Source organism: Chenopodium quinoa, unplaced genomic scaffold, assembly GCF_001683475.1.
Source record: "Chenopodium quinoa cultivar QQ74 unplaced genomic scaffold, ASM168347v1, whole genome shotgun sequence".
Lineage (NCBI taxonomy): Eukaryota > Viridiplantae > Streptophyta > Magnoliopsida > Caryophyllales > Amaranthaceae > Chenopodium > Chenopodium quinoa.
In genome coordinates, this window is record NW_018742558.1 from 460,707 (window position 1) to 468,543 (window position 7,837).

Consider the following 7,837-nt stretch of genomic DNA (forward strand, 5'->3'; position numbering starts at 1 on the left):
GCCTCAGGGACTCCGACAATCAAACTCTAAGGACGGAGATCAATCTACAAACACAGCCACATGAAAAATCATCAAAAAATAAACAAAAATCGAAAAAAAGAGAAGATACACATGTGGTTGAAATAATCACTGACAGACGAGTCGCCGAAAGGATCCTCCGGCAAAAGTCGCCGGCTGAAGTGGCTCGCCTCTTCTTAATCGTGACCAATCAATGGCCGATAGGAAACAAGCAGCCCTGAGCATCCTGGGGGCTAAGAAAGGCAGGTACGAATATCCCCAAGCCTATAAGAAGCGAAAAATAATAAGAAAAAGAAACCAAAAATGGCGATTAAAAGAAAAAAAGGTTAAGTACGTACCTTAAGGATACGACCATGCCACATAAGGGAGATCCGAGGCACCTCAGTAGCTGCCGCGGAATTCATCACCCGGGTCGCCTTGCCTATAGCTGTAAGCATACGGGATACGACACCTCCGCCCAACTCAAGTTACCTACCTGCCCCAAATCACTAAGGCAAATAAGTAACCCAATGGCGAAAAGCTCTCCCCGATCACTCAAGATAGTGACGGAAAGAACGTGAGCAATGTATATCCGAGCCAGCTGCTTAGGTGTACGCTGCCGATCAACCTCGTCAGCCAACAACTCATAGGCAAGATTCGAGTACGGACAAGACTGCGCATACATGTTAAAGGCCGCCGCAAGACGGTCCCCCACGAGGTCACGCAGTCTCTCATCTGACCTCTTAACGACCACCATAGCTACGGGATTACCTTTGAAAGGAAAACCCGTAATAATAGAGAAATCGTAAGGGGTAACCGTCATCTCTCCCCACGGAAAGTGAAAAGTGTTGGTGGAATCCCACCAAAACTCCAACAATCCATGAAGGAAAGCCGATGACGCAGGCTGACTCGATAAATCCCGAAGAGCCGCCAGTTGAGAGCTGATCCCCGAAAGCTCCACAGTCTCCTTTACCACCTCGGGTAAACTCTCAAAACGACCTCGCAGGTTACCAGAGCCGTATAAGCGCATGCTAAGCTCCCTCTAAAAAAGAAAGGCACAAAAGAGAGTAAAAAACTCATTTCGAAGAAAAAAAAAAGAAAAAAAACGGAGGCGCAAAGGACTCACAATGCCACGCCAACCCCTTACCAAGACGTGATGGTTTGGGTCGTATTTAAAGACCCTAGTGTCCCAGTTGGGATGAGCCTCCCAAACCACATCTTGGCGACGACGATCATCTCCGACGCGTCGCTCCCGAACCTCCTCACGAGGACGGGTCACCTATTTCGAGGGTCGACCCCCTCGTCAGGCACAAGATCTCCTAGAACCTCCTTAGCATCGATAAATGGAGGCGAGTTCATGCTATTAATGGATAAAGTTTCTTTATTAGTTTATTTTTTCTAAACTAAGCTAATATACATGTTCAGGACCCATTTCGGCAGCATAACGGCTACCGAAAGGGCAAAACACAAAAATCAAATGCCACCCATGCTAGGGGGCTACGATACCTGCAGTTAAACTCAAAAAAATGGGGGCTTCTAACACCCAAAAAAGCCATCCTTTACCAGTTTCAAATAAGCATTAAAGGGATTATGTTTCAAAATCTCAAAGAATCAATTATGCCTAGGCGAATAATAGTAACAATAATACAATTATCGTCTACCAAAAAAACTTGAAGTTCGAACATGGCAAAAATAAGCTAAGTATACACTTCGCGCCATTTTTCGGATTCAAAATTTTCAAAAAATTATTTATGAAGATATAATTAGTTCTAATACTATAATTACTTCATAATCAACCAGTATAGCCAAAATGAGCAAGCAAAATAAAAAGAAACAAACCAAATTCGAAGAAAAGTGCAAAACACATACTCAAACGAAGAAAAGCTCGTACAAGGTCCAATACTTAGCCATTTTTCAGGAAATTTGTTGCAAAACACTCCTTAAACATATCACAATAACATGGAACAAACAATTTCAAGAATAATGGTCTGAATAAAAAACCCCCAAATTCGAAAATTGGGGTTTAATGATTCGAAAAAACACCCAAATTCCGCCAAAAACAAACGAATTTAAACAAAAAAAATTACAATGGATTGTGGCAAATGTGAATTAAGGGTGAGATCTACTTCCTTTGGCTTTGAAAATCGCAAAAAATCAAGTTTCTTAGAGAGAGAGAGGGGAACAAAAATGGCGAAGGAAGAAGAAGAAGAGTGCGAAATGAAAATCGCGCTCAGCGATTTCTTTTTGCTGACTTAAATGTCGCGCGTAACTGAAACAGTAGCGCGTGACAGACTAGCGCAACTCAGAACGATGCGCATGTGTAGACACCCAAATGTGTCTCCCCAAAACCAAACCCGGTGATGAATACTTTTCACGTCGAATCATAATCGAACGAGGTGAAAGTGTGAAAAGTCTAGTGATGAGGATGTTTTTATTAAAATATCTCCTTTCTGTTTTTGAAAATATTTCTTTTCTTACCCTATTTATTAAAAACGTACATTCAAGTTTAGTTTGGTCCATGATATGGGTCCAATAATAGTGTGGTTGGATGGGGTTTGAAAAGAGCTTTCCAACGATATATTATAGGCCCGATTCTGATGAATAATGAGGAAGTTATGGTCAAATTACTAAACCGGGCCCGGTTTGATCTTTATATGCGGCCCAATGATCTAGAGGAGGGCCTATTATGATTTACCATTCCTAATGCAATTAGGATTGATTATAGTCTTCTAGAATCTTCTATAAGGTTCTTTTGAATCCTAATGTGATTAGCATTGATAATTGAGTTTTAAGAGTTTCATTTAGAATAAAAGAAGTGTTTAAAAGGAAATTACAGTTTTATTCCCTTGTACGCTTAAATTTGATCAAAATATGAAAACGTGTGGAAAAACTGCCTGCAGCGCCGCACCACAGGCTGTCGCCTGGCGACAGAGGCTTGTGTGGCGACAGCGTCGTGTTTTATTCTTCTCGAAACTCTGATTCTTTTTTATCATATTCTGGCTGATTTTCGTTATAAATAGCCTCCTAAAACCTTCGTTTTTAGTCACCAACTCTCATCAAAAAATTCTTGATACTCTCTCTCTTATTCTAAACCAACTTTTTACTAACAAAATTCCGCATTCACAAGATCCAGACACACCTAACCCAATTCGAAGTTGCCTTCGCCGTAGACGTGAAAGGTTTGATATTTCTGAGGGTTTGGTCCCAAATCTCTCTTTCAATTATTTAATTTAATTGTTTGATTTATTATTTTCCTTCAAGTTACTAACGCGTGTATTTTGTTATTAGAAAGAGATACAAGGCATCCAAGTAAGTGCTTTAATTGTTTTTATTAATATTATGATATAGAGATCATGTTTAGGTTGTTATTTTGATTCCTAGTATCATGTTAGGATGCTTTTCTTAGTATGATGTTTAGGGTGACAACAATAAGTTCCTTATATCAATTATGATTTCTATGATGCTTCCTATTTTCTTTCCTAATAGCATGTTAGTATCATGTTAGGGTTAAAGCTTTGATCTTTAATGTTTAGTGACATGCTAGGGTTTGTTATTAATCTTGTTAGTATCATGCCTAGGATCTTACTATTATTATGCTTTAACATGATTATTTTAATTATTGTGATTGTTATTTTGCTTACAATGATTGTTATTATGATTATTATGTTGCTTGATACATATTTATTGTTATTGCTTGATTACACCTTTTACGCATGTTTAAAGAGAATTTGTACCTGTAATCATGCTTAATAAGATAATTAATAATCTTATTTAGGGTTAATATGATTATAATTCAAGTGATCGCCAATAATAGTTTTGTTTGTGCATTAATATTCAACCAACATAGATTAAACAGGTTTAGGGTTAACCTATTGATTGCATGTTAGTCAGAAAGCGCACATGAATACAAGAAGAATAAAGTAGAGGCCTATTATTAAGGCAGGTTCTTTCTATTTTAGATTGGATTTGTACCTTCATCCCCGAATTTCCAGTCATGGTTCCAGACCTATTGGAGTTAACGATCTCATGGATCGTTAAGGGGTGTAACCTTCACCCTGTGAACGGTTTACAAGTTCCTAAAACTTGTTGGCGACTCTTTTGCTCTATCTTCCTTCCCTTTGGACGCCACCGTACTTTAGTATATGATCACAGTGGGGTTCAAGTTTGGGGTAATGCTTAAAATATTCCCTACAGCGCGCCTGGCCAGCGCGACCCACTGAGTTGCGCGCGTATACTGGACACTAAAATGACCGGTATCCAGATTTTAATCCGTTTGATTATTTTCCAACAGTTTTTGCTCGTTATTAGATGTAATGGCGCGCAAATTATCAAAATCTTTGTAAATTACTTTGCAGTTTGTAGTTTGTTTTCTTCTTTGATAGTTTTTTGCATCATTTTGCATGCACACCGTGCTTTGTGCCTTCCCTAAGCATATGTTTTGAACGTTTTTCGTAAAAGTGTCTTAAAACGTTCCGTAGTTGCGCTTTACGTAAAAGCTCCCATAGACAATTGTACTGAAGTTATAAATGTCCGACTTTTCTTCTTTTTTCAAGTCCACATCAAAAAGTATGGCGTCATCATGCAGCGTAAAAATGCAAGGTGTCATCATACAGCATAAAATTGTATGGTGTAGGTGTTGCATAAAATTTCACTTCTTCCCTAGCTTTGGGAGATCTACCTCTCGGAACTAAAAGGTAGAGAATTAATTTTCTTTAGGTGTTAGCTCACAAGTCGACAGGCACGCCGAACCATTCAGGAACAAACACTTCTTGATTGGAAGCAAATACGGTAGTTAGTGCGCTTAATAGCTTAAAGGACCGTTAGGGTGTCGTTCACTCCCTATATAAAGAGCGACAAGACGATGTCGCACCTATGTAGTCACATGCCCCTAGTCATGAGACACATGTACTCATCTTGTAGACAAAACTGCTGAGAGAGTTGCCGATTATCTTCTTTCTCACTGGAATTGGATATATGCCTCGAGTCCTGCGACATGTATTTCTATCCTGTGGACATCGAGTAATGCATTTTGACAAGTGAATTGTCAATGACTCTATTCCGGCTGCGAAAGCTGAAATGTTTAGACTGCGAAAGTCGGACGGCTGCAAAAGCCGAAACATTCTTTTTATCATATTTTCAAATTGTTAAACTCAGGTTAAAGTTTCAATGACGTATCGAGGGACTTTGACCAATGATAACATGATTGGGAGGACATCATCCCCTTTTAATCCTTTTTAAACCGATCTTTTCTCATGACATGACATCTCCCAGAACACCTTTACTTGTAAAAGCGTTCTACAAATGCAAAGGATCAATCTAGATTCTTTAGCACGTTAAGATATAGAAAATACTTTTTTCTAACCTTAATATCTATTTGTTTCAAACACTTAGCGAATCAAGGATCGTTTCGACATCCTTAACATTTCTGAAAATTCTCTATTCTTTGAGAACTTCGCAGAATAAGTCTCGGATTTATTTCCTTGGCTACTTTGATCCTCGTCTATCCTAGACTCTATCAAAGTGAGGGCTAAATGTAGACATCTACTTTTAGCCTCTCGTCCCGACAGGAAGTGCAATGATGATAAATAAAACCATCTTCGTGTTGGATCAAAGTGAAGAATGCTTATGGATGGCTGGCTAAACCGCAAAGACATAAAAAGACTAGCCTAACCAAAAACAAATACAAAACAAGGTCCAATTTAATAAACCCGGTCATAATTAGGCTTAAGCCCATGCTTAAGACCCAATAATGATGGATTTAGAGGCGCCTAGGTTAAATTTAATGCTGCCGCAGAAAAATCCGTGCGCATCTCAATGAGTCGAGTTGGTCTGGCGCGCGCAATTTATTTAGTTACGCGCAACACCCAGCGCAACACCCAGCACAACTTCTAGAGATGCGCTCGTGGAAGATTCAAAATTTTGTAAATATAAAATCGAATCTTACCATAAAATCGCGCGCAAGACATTTAGAGCACAACTAAATCACTTGCACTGGGATGCCACGCGCAACTCATCCAGATGCGCGCGAACCCTGCTGCGGAAGAATGCTTAAAACCCTAATTGCACCCATTCCCTATAAATAGGGGCTAAATACGAGGCTTAAACACACAAAAATTAACCTAAAATCCTTGCAGAAACTCTTGTGAACTTGTGCTACCAAACCCTCTTGTCCTAAACACTCACCCCTCTTAATCTTTGTTACTACGGTGGAGGTTCCCAAACAAGAAGGAGTCTATAAGTGTTCTAAACGGAGATCTAATAAAGAGAAGTTGTAAATTCCCGAGCACTTAGATAAATCACATTTATTTTTCTTGTTTAAAAGAACTTTATTTAACAAAATAGTGTTGTTTGACCACTTTAAAAGGATATTTAATTAATCAATTCCATATAGTATCTTGTGTTAAATAAGATTATAATTGAATAATTAATTGATTGATTGATCACCTAAGCCAAGGAGAATCTTGTTTACTTTTGCTCCTTTCACGAATTTGAATTAAATAAAGAATAACAACTTTGCAATGTAATTCCTACGTGATTAATGCTTGTAAATAAAATCAACTAACTTAGTTTTAGGTATCTGTAGGCGTCGCTCGAAGTGCGCCTACATTAAAGCATGTGTGAATATGCTTGGCACTCATAGGAAGTGGGAATTGACATATACGATTAGGGACAAATAAAGTAGGGATCCGCCAACAAGTTTTTAATTTAAGGCAACCACGAATAAAGGGACAACGAAGGCAACAACGATTGACCCGTGAAGGTTACACCCCATTCATAATCCATGAGATTACTAACTCCATATGGTTCGGAACCACGAAAGGAGGATCGGGGATGATGGTACGAAGTGAGTCATGGAGTCACATTCGCCCGTATTGGCCTCTACTCGATTCTTATAGTGAAAAGTGATTCCTGCGATCTCAAAGGCATGCAAACAAAGATTCAATTTGCTCCAAACTATTATTATGCTAAATTGGTTGAATATTAATGCAACACATTATTCTAAAATATTGTGACCACTTAAATTAATAACAAGATTAAAAAGGAACCTAAACTGGTTGTCCAAATTATCTTATTAGGCGTGATTTTCAATTACATATTCCCTTTAAACATGCAATATGGTGATCATAATAACAATAGAACAAACATTAATATTGGAAGCAATTTAACAATAATTCCAACAATATAAAATTTTTAGAAAAATAATAGAAATAAAAGGAACATAATTCTTAATTTGATTCTGTTTGCTTGCAACTATAAAATAATAAATGAGTTAGTAACTTCAAGGAAATAATAATAAAACAATAATTAAATTAAATTAAATTAAGTAAAGTTGATTTGGGGCCAAACCCTCAAACATTTCTACCTTTCACGCCTTGGCTTAAGGACAGAACCACGAGTAAAGTATGGACTCCTTGTAGTGCTTGAAGAAGGAATTATGAAAGAAGAAGGGTATGCTAGTGTTTAGGCTAGAACACAGAAGAGAGAAAATAGAGAATTAATTGATGCCCCGTACATCGAAAATGAGGGGGTATTTATAGAAAAAATGTGCTGAGGGAACACACGGAACCCTAAAATGATAAAAATCCTAAAAAAGTATACCGCGACATGGCACTGTGTACCGTGACACGGGAATTCCCACCGTCAGACGGGAAAAATTCCCGTGACGCGTTGAACAGTTGTGTGACGCGGGAGATATTTTAGGGTACGGGGAATAAAACGTGTGAAGGGTTTACGCGGAACATACACGGAAACTCCTGTGTCACAGCAAGTTTCTCGTGTCACGGGAAATCCCACCGTCAGACGGGACAGTTTCCCGTGACACGGTGGACTATTGCCGTGA